We start from the raw sequence: 18,340 nt of genomic DNA on the forward strand, positions 1-18,340 counted from the left end.
AGTACAAAGTCTTATTTATATTTAAAGGCAATTTACCCGTGTATGGGATTTGGTCTGCGTTGCATTGTTCAGGCCTACTGGAATTGGTGGCACATCATGTAGCATTTCTCTTGGAATAATCCACACTGGGCATCGCAAGTCGCATCAGGAGAGCATCATATTACACCTCAATTAATGGCATCCTAGTGTATTCAAGGATTTTTCATCAGTTTCTGGATTTGTTTGTCATTGTGTTCATAGATGGCATCCATGTGTATTCTAAGAGTATGGTAGATTATGCCAATCACCTCCGTGTTATGTTACAGACCTTAAAGGAGCAGCAATTTTAGGCCAAATTCTTAAATATGAATTTTGGTTAAATTCTATCACTTTTTTGGGTCATATTATTTCTATCTAGGGGATCATGGTGGATCCGTAAATAATTATAGTGGTTAGAAGGTTGCCTAGACCCATAACTCCAATTGATATTTGGAGCTTCTTGGGTTTGGCTAGATACTATAGGATATTTGTGGAGAGTTTCTCAACTATAGCTACCCGTTGACTCAAAAAAAGGTAAAGTTCTTATGGTCTGATACTTGTGAGGGGATTTTTAGGAAGCTGAAGGAAAAGCTAACTTCGGCTCTGATTTTGACTTTGTTGGAAGGCACTATAGGGTTTGTAGTTTACTGTGATGTGTCCCGGGTAGGACTTGGTTGTGTTATGAAACATGGTAAAGTGATAGCCTATACTTCTAGGCAGTTGAAGATGCATGAGAGGAATTAATCTACTCGTGATTTAGAATTGTTAGTTGTGGTATTTTCATTGAAAATCTAGCGGTACTATTTGTATGGAGTGCATGTGGATATGGAACACACCTAGACATCTTCTCAAATCATAAGAGTTTGCAATTTGTGTTTACTTAAAAAGAGCTTAATCTCAAGCAAAGGAGATGGCTTGAGCTTCTCAAAGAATATGATATGAGTCTTCACTACCGCCTACGTAAAGCTAACGTAGTTGTTGATACTCTTAGTAGGTTCTCCATGGGGAGTCTGTCTCATGTGGAAAAGGAGAAGCAAAAGTTGGTAAAGGATATTCACTATTTTTCTAACCTTGGAGTTTGTCTCTTAGACTTCGATGATGGTGGTGTATTAGTATATAAAGTAGTGCAGTCATCTCTTAGTGCAAATATCAAGGAGAAGCAAATGTTAGACCCTGTCTTGATAAAAATCAAGGGTGATGTAGGTGGGAAAAAGGTGATGGCAATTGAGGTTAGTGGTCATGGTACCTTGTGGTACCAAGGGCGGTTATATGTTCCTAATATTGGTAGTTTGTGAGAAAAGATATTGGCTTAGGCACATGAATCGCGCTACATTGTTCATCTTGGTTCAATAAAAATATATCCTAACCTCAAGGAGATGTATTAGTGAGATAGTATAAAGTGGGATTTGGCTGATTTTATAGTCAAATGCATAGTGTGTCAACAAGTGAAAGTTGAGCATATGAGGCCTTAAGGGTTGTACTAAGAAATTGAGTTGCTTGAATGGAAATGGAAAGTAATCAACATAGATTTTGTTATCAAGCTTCCACGGTCTTGGAATCAATTCGATTCATTTTGGGTCTTTGCGGATAGGATGACAAAGTCAGCTCACTTCTTGCCAGTGATTACTAACTTTTTTACTAAGTATTACGCGTGGTTGTACCTCCAAGAGATTGTGAAGCTACATGGGATACCTATTTCTATCATCTCTAATTGTAGCACGCAATTTTCATGTCACTTTTGGCAGTCATTTTAGAAAGAGTTGGGAACTAAGGTTAGTTTGAGTACTGCTTTTCACCCACAAATGGATGGGCAAGTAGAGAGGATTATTCAGATGTTGGAGGATATTCTTTATGCTTGTGTCATTGACTATAGTGGTTGTTGGTATGAGCATCAACCTCTTGTAGAGTTTTCTTTCAACTATAGTTACCATTCTAGTATTTGAATAGCCCCTTTTGAGGCATTGTATGGTAGGAGGTGTAGATCTCCTATTGGGTGGTTTAATCTTGATGAGGTAGATATGTTTGGTCCATACATGGTTTATCAGGTTGTGGTAAGGTGAAGGTGATTTGGGATAGGCTTATGGCTTCTCAAAGTTTCCAAAAGTCCTATATGGATGTAAGGCGTAGAGACTTGGAGTTTGAGGTTAGGGATTGGGTGTTCCTATAGGTGTCTTTCATGAAGGGAGTGATGTGGTTTGGGAAGAAAAGAAAGATAAGTTCCCGGTATGTTGGTCCTTATATGATTTTTAGAAGGGTTGGTAATGTTGCATATGAATTAGAGTTGTCTTCTAGTTTTAGCACAGTTCATCCGGTGTTCCATGTATCTATGTTTAAAAAGTGTGTTGATGATCTGTATCAAGTGGTTCCTATCAAGGACATTGGTATTTTGGATTCTCTGTCCTATAAGGCAATCCTAACTGAGATCTTGGATCATTAGGTTCGTCGATTACAAACCAAGGAAATGGCATCAGTAAAGGTTCTATAGAGGAACCATAAGGTGGAAGAGGTTACTTAGGATGTGGAAGAAGACATGAAGTTCAAGCATCCGCATCTTTTTTCCAATATGGATATTCGTGCTTAAGGTATGTATTCTTCATAAGTTCCTTATTTTCTAGTTTGGGTTAAAGAAAATGTTGATTTCTTTGCATTTTTCTTTCTAACTTGGTTTAATATCATAATGGGGGTATTGGGATATAAATCGTGCTTATACTACCTTGTCCATCATTTGAGGATGAATGATCCAAGTAGGGAAGAATTGAAACACCCTGGGTTTTGGTCCTTAGAAATTTCTTGAGTTTGGAACTCTTTGGACATCATATGACTTGGAGTATTTGATGTATGATAGGGTACAGTTTAGGGGGTCTTGGTCGTATGGTGATCAGTGTGGTTTTTTTGGGTTCTATCCAAGGTACGAATGGATCATACTAGTTGTATGTTAGGGTACGAGTGGTATGATGCCAAATATTATGATGCCTAAAGTCTAGCATAGAGGAGTCTATTCAGCTTAAGGTACAATTCTAGGGTACTAGTCGTATGTTTGTGTAACTCCCCAAATTAGGTACCCAGAATATTGCACGGTGCTCATGACCCCGAAGGACCACAAGCTAACCCATGACTGATATTTGTACCTGTTTACTGCATAATATACTGTATAAATGCGGAAACATAAACTGAAAGGTCATAAGGTTCAAATCTGTAACATAACTTATAAATCATAACATATGGATGGGGTATAAATACCCAAAACAAAACTGTCGAAACATACTGTAGTCTAAAAAGCCTAAAAAACATGAGTGTCTGAATAGGGAGTTGTGGGACATGTCCCCAACTAACTCCGACTGCTGAAATAACCAAGTACTGAAATAATGAAATAACTAATCATATCGTCCACGAAGGATGAGGACTCACTATTGACTAGCTGGTGATATCTGGAATCTACTGATGTTCTGGAGCTCATGTATCTAAACCTATAATATAAGACACCATAGCGCAAATGCATCAGTACTTTGAATGTACTGGTATGCATGTGAGGTAAGATGATTGCTTGGGGTTCATATGAATGAACAATACTGACTAACGGACTAATATGAACGTGAGAATACGTTCATGAATAAATAGTAACTATATCTGAGATCATGATAACATGAATTTATTGGTAACTAACATGACTGATAACTGAGTTCTGATGACTGATATAACTGATAACATGAGTGAATGTATCTGACAGTCCTAAATCTGATGGAACTAGATGACTTCCATACTAAACTAAGTTGACTGTATCGGACAGTCCTAAATTTTGTAAACTGTGGGAAGTAGTTATGTAACCGACATGCCTCCAATACACCATTATGGATGAGTTGGGGTCCAATCTGTAACCCCAATAGGAAGGGTGTCAATGCCGCGCCATTGGTAAGGACAATCTATGAGTAACCCTCATGTAATAGGAAACTCTAGTAAGAATGGTGGGAACTCTCAAATAACAGGTCAGGCCACCTATCTACCCTCATATAACAAGCTATGATGTCTCAACCTACGGGCTATGTAGTTTTGGAACACAAGGATTGCTTCTAAGAATCACACCCTCATATAACAGGAAAGTTCTCATCCTTGGGTTCACTCAGTGCTAATTCCTACTCCCATCTGAATAGACACTGAAAATGATTAACTGAACTGGACTAGACTGAATTCATGGAGTTTTATTAGCTGATGGAATACTATTAAGATTATCAAATTACTGAGCTTTCCTGAGCATGACTGACTGGGTTCTATGGACCATGGCTTGACTGAGGCTATTGTAAAAACATGACACTAAATCTAGGCATACAGCTATATTTTTTGGATACAAGTACCTCCAAGACTCAATAGAGGGAAACTGACAAGGCATGACATTCTTGAATACATGACCAATATCAACAATCCATAATACAATAATTGGTGATATTTCATGGGCATTTGATTATCTTAGCTTGATACGTGAATAAGATAGCATGTATACATAGCATAATTTCATAAGGCTACCTCATGAGCAATCCAACAATAATTTCAGCACATAAGAATTACATGGAAGTCATTTTGGATAACAATTTAGCTATAGTGCATAATTTCTATCCTCCTAGTCATTTTATCAAACACCTTACATGCACAACTTAAGGCATAGGTGAAATCATCAAATTTTACAAATCATAAAATACCAAATTCATGGATTTCAATATATATGCTAATGCAGGTTTCATAATTTCACATAAGGATCCCAACATGGGAATCAAACAACAACCATCACATAACTTGAGCAACCCAAAACAATATAATCATGATTCATAATTTAAAATAAGGTTCTTGAGCTTTATGGATGAAAGGAATCCATAAAACAATACAACTCACACCTTATTTCTTGGTTTAGCGAAGATTGACAGAGAGACTTTCTTGAAATTGAATCCTCAATTGAAACCCTAGCTTGTTCATCAGAGAAAATTGAGAGAAACTAGTATATTTTGGGTGGAGAATGGCTAAATCGCGTGTTATTGAGTTTAGGTAAGGGTGGAAAATTGACCCTTTTAACCTTGGATACATCTTTTAATTTCAATGAAATTTTCCCGGATTGAACCCTTGACGCGATGCGGCGCTATCGTATCGGTAACTTAAATTTAACAACTGGGAAATTGAGGGATTGCGCGATGCAGAACCATCACATTTCCACTTTATTTGCAAACTGAAAGTTTGATGCAACACGGAGAAATCATGTTGAGACACTGGAAAAAGGACAATTGCCATTTTAGCTTGTGGTACAGTGCGCCACTAACTAATTTGGCACTATTTTATGACAAGAACTTGAAATAGTCATAACTTCTTACCCGGTTATCGGATTTGGACGAATCTTATATCGATAGAAATCTTATTGAATTTCCATATGAAAAAAAGTAAAAATCTTAAAAATTCCTCATGTAATAAACATCATTCAATTTAGAAGATAATACTAGACATTCTTAAGATAAAATTAGTTAGAAAACTTCAGGGTATTACAATATCTCCCCCTTGGGAACATTCGTCCTCGAATGAGACTGATTGAGAGGGGAGAAATGATAATCTGAAGTACACACTGAATATGAACAATGAAATATGACTACATAACTAACATTTCTGAGATTCATACCGAGCATGCATATCTGATGCATAATTTCATGACTGGGCTGATACCTTAATGCATGACTGGGAGTACTGATAAGCTGATCACATATATCTGATGCGTGAATTCATGATGGAACTGATTACATGACTGAGATTTCTAATAACTGAGTCTTCTCATAAGAAGAATGCATGTTTAATGCATGAACACATGACTAATCTGATTCATGAACAAATAAGTGGATATGCAATGGTACTTAGTACTAAGTTTAAAAATGAAATCCTGAACATGAGGCTGATACCAAATCGTAACTAAAATCTAGACATGAAAACTGAAAAACATAAGAAGAACTATTACCTTGAGCTAGATCTGAGTTAGCAGAGAAGAGGTGAGGATACTTTGTATGCATATCTACTTCTTCTTCCCAACTAGCTCCCTCAACGGACTGATTTCACACAAGAATTTGACTAGAGGGACTTCTTTGTTCCTTAGTCTACGAGTCTGATAGTCTAGGATTTCGACTAAAATCTCCTTATTAGAGAGACTATTCTGAACATCAATTCTCTCAATAGGTACTACCACTGATGGGTCACCTATGCACTTCTTGAGCAAGGAGATATGAAATACTGAAAGAACTGAGGCTAAATCTGAAGGCAACTTGAGCTCATAAGCTACCTTACCGAAATAACTGAGAATTTTGAAGGGATCGATATATTAAGGACTGAGCTTTCCCTTCTTGCCGAACCTCTTCACTCCCTTCATGGGAGAGATTTTTAGATAGATATTGTCACTAATCGCAAACTCAAGATCCTTTTTACGTACATCTGCATAAGACGTTTGTTGGCTCTGAGCAGCCCAGAGTCTTTCTTTGATCAATTATACTTTATCTAAGGCATCGAATACAACGTTAGGCCCTATAACTAAGGCTTCACTAACTTCGAACCAACCAATTAGAGATCTGCACCTCCTACCATAGAGAGCTTTGAATGAAGCCATCCGAATACTAGAATGATAGTTATTATTGTATGCAAACTCAATCAAAGACAAGTGTTCATCCCAACTACCCTTGAAATCAATTGCACACGCCCTTAGCATATCTTCTAGGGTCTAAATGGTCCTTTCTGCTTTCCCATTTGTCTAAGGATGAAAGGTCGTAATGAGATGAATTTGGGAACCAATACCCTTTTGGAATGCTTTCCAGAAATAAGAGGTAAAATAGGTACCTCTCTCTGAGATAATAAATAATGGAACACCGTGCAACCTGACCAACTCTCTGATGTAGAGTTTGGCATAATCCTCAGCTGAATAAGAGGTATGAATTGGGAGAAAATGAGCTGACTTGATCATCCTGGCTACAATGACCCAGACTGAATCATACTGACAATGAGTTTGAGGCAAACCCATCACGAAGTTTATGCTTACTTCTTCCCATTTCTAAGTAGGAATAATGAACTCCTGCATAGGTCCACTAGGCTTATGATGCTCTATCTTAACCTACTGACATGTAGAGCACTTATCCACAAACTCTGTAACATCTTTCTTTAGCCCACTCCACCAATAGATCTCCCGCAAGTCATGGTACATTTTTGTTGCCCCTGGATTAATAGCGTAGCATGCACCATGCACTTCAACAAGAATTCACTACCTTAAGTCATCTATATCTAGAACACAGAGATGACCCTGACAACACAATACACCATCTCCCCATTGGGAGAAAACCTCTACTTTCTAATCCTTGACTAACTGTTTCAACTTGACTAGACTGGAATCTCTATCTTGCTTTTCTTTTACCTCAGAAACTAGAGATGATTCTGAACTACTCTGAACCCATAAATCACCCTCTTCTATATTGAATAAGAGAAAACCTAGTCTGGCAAGCTATTGGACTTCCTGAGCTTACTTCTTCTTACTACTGTTCTTAATGTGAGCAACACTACCCATAGACAGTCTATTGAGAGTGTCGACCACTACGTTGGCTTTGCCCGAATGATAAAGGACACTCATGTCATAATCTTTCAAGAGCTCTAACCACCTTCTCTGATAAAGATTGAGATCTTTCTGAGAAAAGATGTACTGAAGGCTCTTATGATCTATGAACACATTTACATGAACACCGTATAGGTAATGTCTCCAAATCTTTAAGGCAAATGCCACGGCTGCTAACTCAAGATCATGAGTTGGATAATTCTTCTTATGAGGTTTAAGTTGTCTGGAGGCATAGGCTATGACCTTACCATATTGAATTAGGACATAACCCAAACCTATTCTGGATGCATCGCAATACACTACGAAACCATCTAAACCATCTAGAAGAGCTAGGACTGGAGATAAGGTGAGTCAAGTCTTCAACTCCTGAAAATACTTTTTGTAAGGATCTGACCACTGAAACTTAACTTTTTTCTGAGTCAATCTGGACATAGGGGATGTAATAGAAGAAAATCCCTCAATAAACCGCCTGTAATAGCCAGCCAAACCCAAGAAACTCTTGATATCGGATAGAGAGATAAGTCTGGGCCAATTTCTTACCGCTTTGGTCTTTTGAGGATCAACTCTAATGCCATCACCGGAAATGATATGCCTAAGGAATGCTACTGACCTTAGCCAAAATTCACACTTACTAAATTTGGTGGACAACTAATGATTTCTGAGAGTCTGAAATACAATTCTGAGATGGTCTGCATGATCATGCTCGCTGCGGGAATAAACTAGAATATCATCTATGAAGACTACAACAAACATTTCCAAGTACTTCTTGAACACACGGTTTATTAAGTCCATAAAAGCTGCTGGGGAATTAGTAAGACCAAAGGACATGACTAAGAATTTGAAGTGACCATACGAGTACGGAAGGCTATTTTTGGAATGTCACACTCTCTAACTCTGAGTTGATGGTATCTTAATCTGAGGTCTATCTTGGAGAAATAACTAGCACCCTGAAGTTGTTTAAACAAGTCATCAATTCTAGGAGGTGGATACTTGTTCTTTGTCGTGACTTTATTGAGCTAACGGTAGTCTATGTACATTTTGAGAGAACCATCTTTCTTTCACAAAAATAAGACTGGTGCACCCCATGGGTACACACTTGGTTTGATAAATCCCTTATCTAAGAGATCCTTTAATTGTTCTTTCAGTTCTCTGAGTTATACTAGTGTCATTCTGTATAGCGGAATACATATAGGCTGAGTGCTTGGAAGAAGATCGATGCCGAAGTTTATTTCCCTTTTAGGAGGAATTCCTGGAAGATCTTTGGGAAAGACATCTGAATATTCATTCAGAATTGGGACTTAATCAAGGCTGCGAGTTTTAGAACTAGTGTCCTTAACACAAACAAGATGATAGACACATCCCTTAGATATCATTTTCTGTGCCCGAAGGTAGGAAATAAGCCAACGTTTGAAAGCGGATACACTACCCTTCCACTCTAGGATGGGTTTATTTGGAAACTAGAACTAGACTATTTTGTGTTTATAGTCGACTATGGCATAGCAGGAATGAAGACAATCTATGCTGAGAATGAAATCAAAATCCATCATCTCTAATTCGACTAAGTCTGCTGAAGTGACTTTCTGAAATATCATAACCAGGCAGTTCTTGTATACCTGTTGGGCTATGATGGTTTTACCCACTGGGGTAGAGACTAAAAAAGGCTCTTCTAGAATTTTGGGACTGACTCCGAAATCAATTGCTATATAAGGAGTAACAAAATACAAGGAATCTCCTAGATCTATTAAAGCATAAATATGCAAGTGAAAGATCTGTAACATACCAGTAACCACATCAAGAGAATTTTCCTGATCTTGCTGGGACAAGAGAGCATATAGCCGATTTGGGGGCTGCCCACTAGTAGCCCTGGAAATGGCACCCGACTAATTTGGGTGACGGGAGTTAGCTGAGGAATGGTTCTGCTGACCCTGAACACCTGGCTGAAGATAGTCTTGGACTCTGTGTCCTAGCTTGCCACATCCAAAATAAATACCACTGCCAGCTTAGTAGATACCCTACTGGTGCTTGCCACAAGTCTGGCAAAGAGGATAGGAGTGGGCACTACTAATACTGCCTTGAGACTTAGAGCCTGGAGCTCTATCTTTATTACCCTCCCTAAACTTTGGAGCTGGAGCACTAGCTGAAGAAGGAACTAAAATTGATGAGTTAGGACGAAACTTAAAATGATTTCCTCTTTTTGATTTGGTCCTTGCTCTCTTATTCTGCTTCTCCCTCATCTTAATCTTTTGATTTTCTATCTACTGAGCATGAGTCATAAGCCTAGCTAGAGTCATGTCACTATTCAACATCACCGAGCTATACTCATTGACCACACTATCATTCACCCCAAAAACAAACTTACTTATCTTAGCCCCGCTCTCTGCAACCACATGAGGGGCACATATGGCAAATTAAGTAAACATAAGAGAATACTCTTTCACTGTCATGTTTCCTTGCCTGAGGTTAATAAATTCTAACACCTTAGTCTCTCTCAGCACTAAGGGGAAGAACCTCTCTAAGAATACGGTGAAAAACTCCTCCCACTTAATAGGCCCTGCATCATCTAGACTTTCTGAGTTCCACAGCTTATACCAAGTGTGACCAACATCCTGTAATGCAGCTACTAGCTCAGTACTCTCACAATGAGTAACCCCCATGATGTCTATAACCTTCTAAATCCAATCGATGAATTCCTGAGGGTTCTCATCTGACTTAGACCCGAGAAAGAATGAAGGATTCATTTGGGTAAAGTACTGAATCCTGGCTGCAGTTGAATTGGCCACTGGGTTGGCCAGAATGATAGCTGGTCATTCATTTTGAGCAGTAACTGACTGAACAAGACAAGTGAATGCAGCTCTAAACTCTACATGAGAAACATGTTCGCCCAAAGTTCTTCAGGCTGAGGGGCTGACTAATTCCTGTTTCTTCTTTTAGGAGGCATGTTCTGTAGAAGAAAGGGAGAAACAGATTAGACTAAGAGATTGGCTTGAGATTATGCTCAATGGCATGACATGAATACTGAAAGATACGAAACTATTCCTAAAACATCTTATAGCCTTATATACATAAATTTGGCGCGCAATATACCCATGCACAAGACTCTACTAGATATGGCTTTCAGACTTCCTAGGATACTATTGAACGTTAGGCTCTGATACCAAGTTTGTAATGCCCCACATATGGTACCCAGAATGCTACACGGTGTTCATAACTTCGAAGTACCCCAAGCTAACCCATCACTTATATTTGTACCTATTTACTGCATGATATACTGTATAAATATGGAAACATGAACTGAAATTCCATAAAGTTCAAATCTGTAACAACTTATAAATCATAACATATGGATGTGGTATAAATACCCAAAACAAAATTGTCAAAACATATTGTAGTATGAAAAGCCTCTAAAATATGATTGTCTGAATAGGAAGTTGATGGGACATGTCCCCAACTAACTCTAACTGCTGAAATAACCAAGTACTGAAATGATGAAATAACTAATCATGTCATCCTTGAAGGATGAGGACTCACTACTGAATGACTGCTAATATTTGGAATATACTTATGCTCTGGAGCTCGTGACTTTGAACTTATGGTATAAGATACCATAGCACAAATAAATCAGTACTTTGAATATACTAGTATGCATGTGAGGTAGGATAAAGCATGGGGTTCATATGCTTGAACTATACTGACTAACGGACTAATATGAACGTGAGAATACATGCATGAATACATAGTAACTATATTCGAGATCATGATAACATGAATTTACTGGTAACTAACATAACTGATAACTGAGTTCTGATGACTGATATAACTGATAATATGAGTGACGCTATCTAACAGTCCTGAATCTGATGGAACTAGCTGAATTCTGTACTGTTCTGAGTTGACTATATCTGATAATCCTAAATTCTGTAACTGAAATTGTGGCAAGTAGTTATCTAACCAACATGACCCTAATACACCATTTTGGCTGAGTTGGTGTCCAATATGTAACTCAGGTTGTTAATACCGCGCCACTGGTAAGGACAATCTGTGAGTAACCCTCATATAATAGGTAACTCTAGAGAGAATGGTGGGAACCCTCATGTAACAGGTTAAGCCACCTCATCTACCCTTATATAACATTCTATGATGTCTCAACCTATGCTGGCTACGTAATTCTAGAATGTAAGAATTGCTTCTGAGAATCACATCCTCATATAACAGGTGATTTCCCATCCTTGGGTTCACTCGGTGCTAATTCCTACTCCCATCTGAATAGACACTGAAAATGATTCACTGAACTGGACTAGACTGAATTCATAGAGTTTTGCTAGCTGACGAAATACTACTAAGATTACTAAATTACTAAGCTTGCCTAAGTCACATGACTGACTGGGTTCTATGGACCATGGCTTGAATGAGGATATTGTGAAAACATGACACTAAATCTAGGTACACAGCTATATTTTTTGGGTACAAGTACCCCCAGGACTCGATGGAGGGAAACTGACAAGGCATGACATTCTTGAATACATGACCAATATCAACAATCCATAATACAATAATTGGAGATATCTCATGGTTATTTGATTATCATAGCTTGATACATGAATAAGATAGCATGTATACATTGTATAATTTAATCCAACAACAATTTCAATACATAAGAATAACATGGAAGCCATTTTGAATCAAAATTTAGCTATAGTGCATAATTTCTATCCTCCTACGCATTTTATCAAACACCTTACATGCACAACTTAAGGCATAGGTGAAATCATCAAATTTCACAAATCATAAACAATCAAATTCATGGATTTCAATTTACATACTGACGTAGTTTTCATAATTTCACATAAGGATCCCAACATGGGAATCAAACAACAACCATCACATAAATTGAGCAACCCACAACAAACCCACAACAAAATAATCATGATTTATAATTTAAAATAGGGTTCTTGCGCTTTATGAATGAAAGAAATTTATAAATCAACACAATAGATACCTTATTTCTTGGTTTAGTAAATATTAATGGAGAGACTTTCTTGAAATTGAATCCCCAATTGAAACCCTAGCTTGTTCATGAGAGAAAATTGAGAGAAACTAGTATATTTTGGGTGAAGAACTACTAAATCACATATTATTGGGTTTAAATAGGGGTTGAAAATTGACCCTTTTAACCCTGGACGCATCTTTTAAGTTCAGTGAAATTTTTCCATATTGGACCCCTGGCGCAAGACGGTGCTTTCGCGTCGTGTCACTGTAATTTGACAATTGGGAAATTGAGGGATGACGCGATGTGGATCCATCGTGTTGCCACTTTATTTGTGACCTAGATGTTTGGCGAGACACAAAGAAATCACGCTGAGACATAGGAAAATGGACAATTGTCATTTTAGCTTATGGCGCGGCGCGCCACTAACCAATTTGGCACTGTTTTACGATAGGAACTTGAAATAGTCATAACTTCTTATCCAGTTATCGGATTTGGCCAAATCTTATATCGATGGAAATCATATTAAATTTTCCACATGACAAAAAGTGAAAATATTAAAAATTCCTCATGGAATAAACATCATTTAATTTAGATGATAATACTAGACATTCTTATGACAAAATTAGTTAGGAAACTTCAGGGTATTATAGTTTGGGTATGGATGGCCTTGGTGGTCATATGTTGGATAGTGTTGGGGTCCAAAGGATGCCTAAAATACTGGTGATAGGTACCACTCATATGATAGGGTACGATTGGAGGGTGTATGGTCGTACCTTCCTACAGGAAATTTTATGCAGTTTAAGTTGGGGATAATCTAGATATTTCCCCTCTTAACCTCTCATAACCGCATAACATAAAACACCTTTTAGGGATTCATTAACCTATTTTCAATCAATCAAACTCTCCTAAACACTCTCAAATTCTCTCAAGGCTCTCGGGTCAAGAAAGGCTAGGGTTTCTTTAATAAGATCAATTTTGGGTTTAAAAGGGTGGTTTCTCTCTATCTTTTTTGTAATCTAACGCAAGTTACTCCTCCCTCATAGTTAGTTCAAATAAAGGCATGATTTAATGTATATTTTTCAAGGCATAATTGTGGTATGGTTTTGGGTCTTGAATTATATGTTTAAGGCTGGTTATAAATGGTTGGTTATGGTCTTCCCATGTCTTACTTATGGTTTTTTCATATTTTAATGGTGGTTTGAACATTTGGTTGCATGGAAATGGTAAATTGATACTTGGTTTTTGTTTTGCAAACTATATACCCTCAACATATTTGACAAAATGCCTATGAGAATGCTTTTGTTATATTATTGAACTTATATTGAAAACTTTGCATGGTATAGTGGCAATGGAACCCTAAATTGGTTTAGATGGTTTTAAATGGTTAAATGATAGAGTATTGGTAGTCATGGTTGTGGTATAATTGAAAGTCTTATGGGATACATGGGAATCCCCTTAGCAAGCATATTAATAAACTACTTGTGAAGTACATGGAAATCCCCTAAGTAAACTAAATAATAATGAAATCTCCAGGTAAATGGTAATCCCATCTTTAAACAGGGCCTATATGTAATGGGAAATCCCAAGCCCAACCAGGAATGGGAATTGCCCCCGTTACCCAACCCAACCACTAAATGAATACCTTGGGTTGGCTGAACTCTAGACCTATAATAAGATATCATATCCAACCATGTGGTGACTCTGGGATAAGTCCATAAACGAGATGACCCCAATCGAGTCAAACCAACCAAACTAATGTGGAAACCATAAACCAATACCATGATAAAAAACCAAATGTATACAAATATAACATAACAAATCTAAACCATACCAAAGTGTACAATTGTCCATACAAAGCCTCTAGACCAACCAAAGAGTACTTAGTCGGGACATGCCCCCAACCATAACCAAAATAAAAATTTATGAAATAAAAGGAATATTTAAAGTAAACTATGACATGAAATAGATACATGTTGAACTATGGAATCTCACCACTTTAATCCAATGGTTGATCCCAGATATGATCACTAACTAAGAGGAATAGAATGGTTGGTTCCTACATAGCATGGGTATATATCTGTCAGTAGATGGGTTAGTGGATGAACACTAGCATGCACTCAAGATAAGGATAAAATAATGCCAACCAATGAAAACCAAGTAAAACAATCCATAATGCATACAATTATACATATATAAGTGCTGAGAAAGGGAATTCGGGTTTAGCATGCCTTTAAAACCTTTACCTGGGCTATGTAGTTTTGCTGTCCTAAGAGACCCACAGGCAATATGGGTTCAACTCCCTCTGCTGAAAGGGCCTCAATGCGTATAGTCTCACGACCAGAGAAATATCACATTGGTATGAGTAGTACATCCCCTAATATGAGGTGTGACATCATGCACACGGTCCACCAAGACTAACCCCATATCGACAAATATGAGTTTCTAGTTTTTTTCCCCCGAGACCCCTACCTTCCACAGCTTAGCTACACCTCCTCCTTTAATGCCTAATTAAAAACTATTTCCAAACAATCCATTTACCATTTATTAACTGAGGCCATTTAGTGGTGGTATCATCATACCAACCATACTAGCAAGTACTATCCATAGCCAATCATGCAAGATTTTGAATTCCTCATGCCATGAATTTGAGTTTTCCATGCTTTATTTAAGTGAATTCTATGATAGATCCTAAATTCATGATTTTTAGTAATATTCCCATGTTTTAAATTATTAATTTCTATATGTTTGATGAAATTCCCATATCATGTTCAATTAATTTTAAAATAAATCCCAAGATATGAATCTATCCATGTTATCCTATTGTTTTCCCATGTTTAAGATATTCCCATGTTAAAGTTCATGACCTAATATATTTGATGAATCGCTCCATGTTAAAGTCTTAATCTCCATGTGTTAGATGAAATGCCCAAGTTATGGGTTTCATTTAATAATGCTTTCTCATTATGGTTTCGAAGCTTTAGTATGTCCCTATTATTATTGTTATTGAGTCCTGGGATTATGAATACCCAAAATTTAGCTTTTGCCTTAGTCTCAGTATTTTTAGAATAGTTTCAGATAAACCATGAGCCTTGTCATTCAGTTAGTATCATGTTATATTGTTGGCTTAGTTAAGCTAAGTTTAGTCCAGTAGTCAGTGTCATTCAGTTGGAAGTAGGATTCAGCATCGAGCGAACCCAGGGATAGGGCCATTTCTACCAGTTTAGGGTTTGACCCTTAGTAGTAATCCCTGAGTTCCAGAACTATGTCCCTTAGTAGTAATCCCTGAGTTCCAGAACTATGTTGCCAGCATAGGTTTGAGATTTCTTCCTGTCAGTTTAGGGTTGACACATATCTCACAAGTTTTCTGCCAGTATAGGGTTACTCATTAGTCCTTTGTGACACCAGTTTATTGGATCCACCCAATCAATGTTAGTACCTATGGCACGATACTGACACCCTTCTAAGTGGGGTCACAAGTTGGACTCCAAATTAACTCTTTGGGTTATTTTGATTAGTTGATAGATCCCACGATCTTGGTTTAGTATTCAGTTTAGTTCCCACGATCTTGGTTTAGTATTCAGTTTAGAGTTTAGTTTTAGGTTTGCTTGACCATAGCATATAGTTATCAGTTATTCAGTTGCCGATATTTTAGTATCTCAGTTTACAAACTATATCAGAATCATGTTTTATGCTTAGTCTTGCATTCTCAAATTTTATAGTTTTTATGCATTTGTGCTCAGCTATCTTATGTTGTTTAGTAGTTCATATTCATATATCACTTACTCAGTATGTATATGCTAGTTATCCCTTTTTCTTAGACTTTACTCATTCCGTCACCTAAGCGCCAGCTATTCAGTTAATTAGATCAGTTCAGTGCATATATGTTTGTTTTTGAATGTTTATGTATTCATGTTTTACCATATCCCAGCTTCATTTCTACTTATTCTACAAAAGTAAAGATTTTAAGAAACTAAGTGTAGTGATTTACCAGCTTACAAGATTATGTCTGTTGCCCATGCTTTTAAGATAATTTAGCTTTCAGTTTATTTCAGCCTATTGGTGAGCCTACTTACACTTAGCATGCATGTTTTATGATTTCATACATAATTAGTTTTACTTATTGCATTCACCCCCTCTTACACAATACATTCCAGACGTATTGATCCATATATACGTCTGTGTGGCTACATTGTTTCATAATATAGGTACTAGTTGTAGTCCACACATCATGATCAGATAGTTGTAGTTTCCAGCACACAGGGAATAAGTTCTCCTATTTTGAGGACTTCAGTCAGATATTGTTCATGTACTTTACTTTACTACTCATATGTATTGATTAGTGATAGTTGGAGGCATGTCCTAGCCATCTATAGTAAGTATAGTAGAGGCTTCATAAATATCAGTCAGAGTCAGTCATGTAATTTTAGTTCTTTCCTCAGTTTTATCAGATTATAAATTGTATTAGTATTATAATTTCTTGGATTTTATCATGATTAAATCTTTGCATAGAAGAACCAGCTCTTTAATATATTATAAATTAGTTGCTCAATAGTATGCCATTTCATGGTTTAGCTTAGGATAACTTTTGGTTCCAAGAACCGTGTGGCGTTCAGGGTGTACACTCGGGGCGTGACAAACTTGGTATCAGATCACAGAGTTTAAGTTTCCTAGGGTATCTATGAAACCATGTCTAGTAGAGTCTTGTGGAATAGTACGGAGACATTTGTACTTTTCTTCGAGGGGCTACAGAGCATTTAGAAAATGTTTCCCTTCTTTCATGTCTCAAATCGTGTAGTAGAAGTGTTCTTTGAGGAACTTATGCAGATTCTCACATTAATCCATTTATGCCAGATATGTTTTTAAATCCTTCCTCAGAATCCTTTGACAGCATATGATCTAGAATTAGAAGCACGGACCTAGAAGTTTAGCAATGGTAGAGTTGGGATAGTGTTAGCTGGATTGAGAAGATTATATATTCATGGGGCTAGTTGTATGAAAGGTGAATCAATAGGCTTAAATAAATATATTCAAGAATTTAAATTGTTAATTCAAAATTAAGTATGATTATGTGTATATGATCTAGAGGTGTATCCAAGATGATAAGGAATTCTATTATTTCTAAGTTTTAACAGTGCGTGTGCTTAGATAGTACCCTTGAGTTGTTATATGTTAGAGTGTAAGTTTGAATCTTGGATGATTGACCTAATAGAAAGTAGAGATGAAATTCTAGATGGTGTGAACTCATGGTATGGTGATACTCTAGAAAATTCTAAGTTAGTCAGTGTTTAAATTATTATATCTTGACTATTGGAGCTATAAAAAGCAAAGAGTTGTATATCAGAAGGAAGTACTAGCAGTTGGTTTTACACCTTTAGGTCCAGTTTTTCAGGGTAAGTATAGTATTTATGTGTATTATTATGTCTCAGACTCTAGAGTAAATTGATTGCAGATCATATTACAGTTTATTAAAGGAGTCCGTAGACTTAGAGTGGTGGCTTAAAGCTAAGGAGAAGATGATAGAACAAGTGACCAAGTCAGGCTCTCAAATTCTAGCAGTGATGAAGTATGTTATAGAATAGCAGTAAGGGAGGATGATGCCCAACCCATTCTTATCTCAGCATAAATTTTTTCAGTCTTCACAATATATACTCATGCTTTACAAGTCAACTCCATGATCAGATGTAATACCCCGCATTATTGGGCTAGTCTATGAACCATTGTTCTTA

The sequence above is a fragment of the Capsicum annuum genome, chromosome 8, assembly GCF_002878395.1.
Source record: "Capsicum annuum cultivar UCD-10X-F1 chromosome 8, UCD10Xv1.1, whole genome shotgun sequence".
Taxonomy (NCBI): domain Eukaryota; kingdom Viridiplantae; phylum Streptophyta; class Magnoliopsida; order Solanales; family Solanaceae; genus Capsicum; species Capsicum annuum.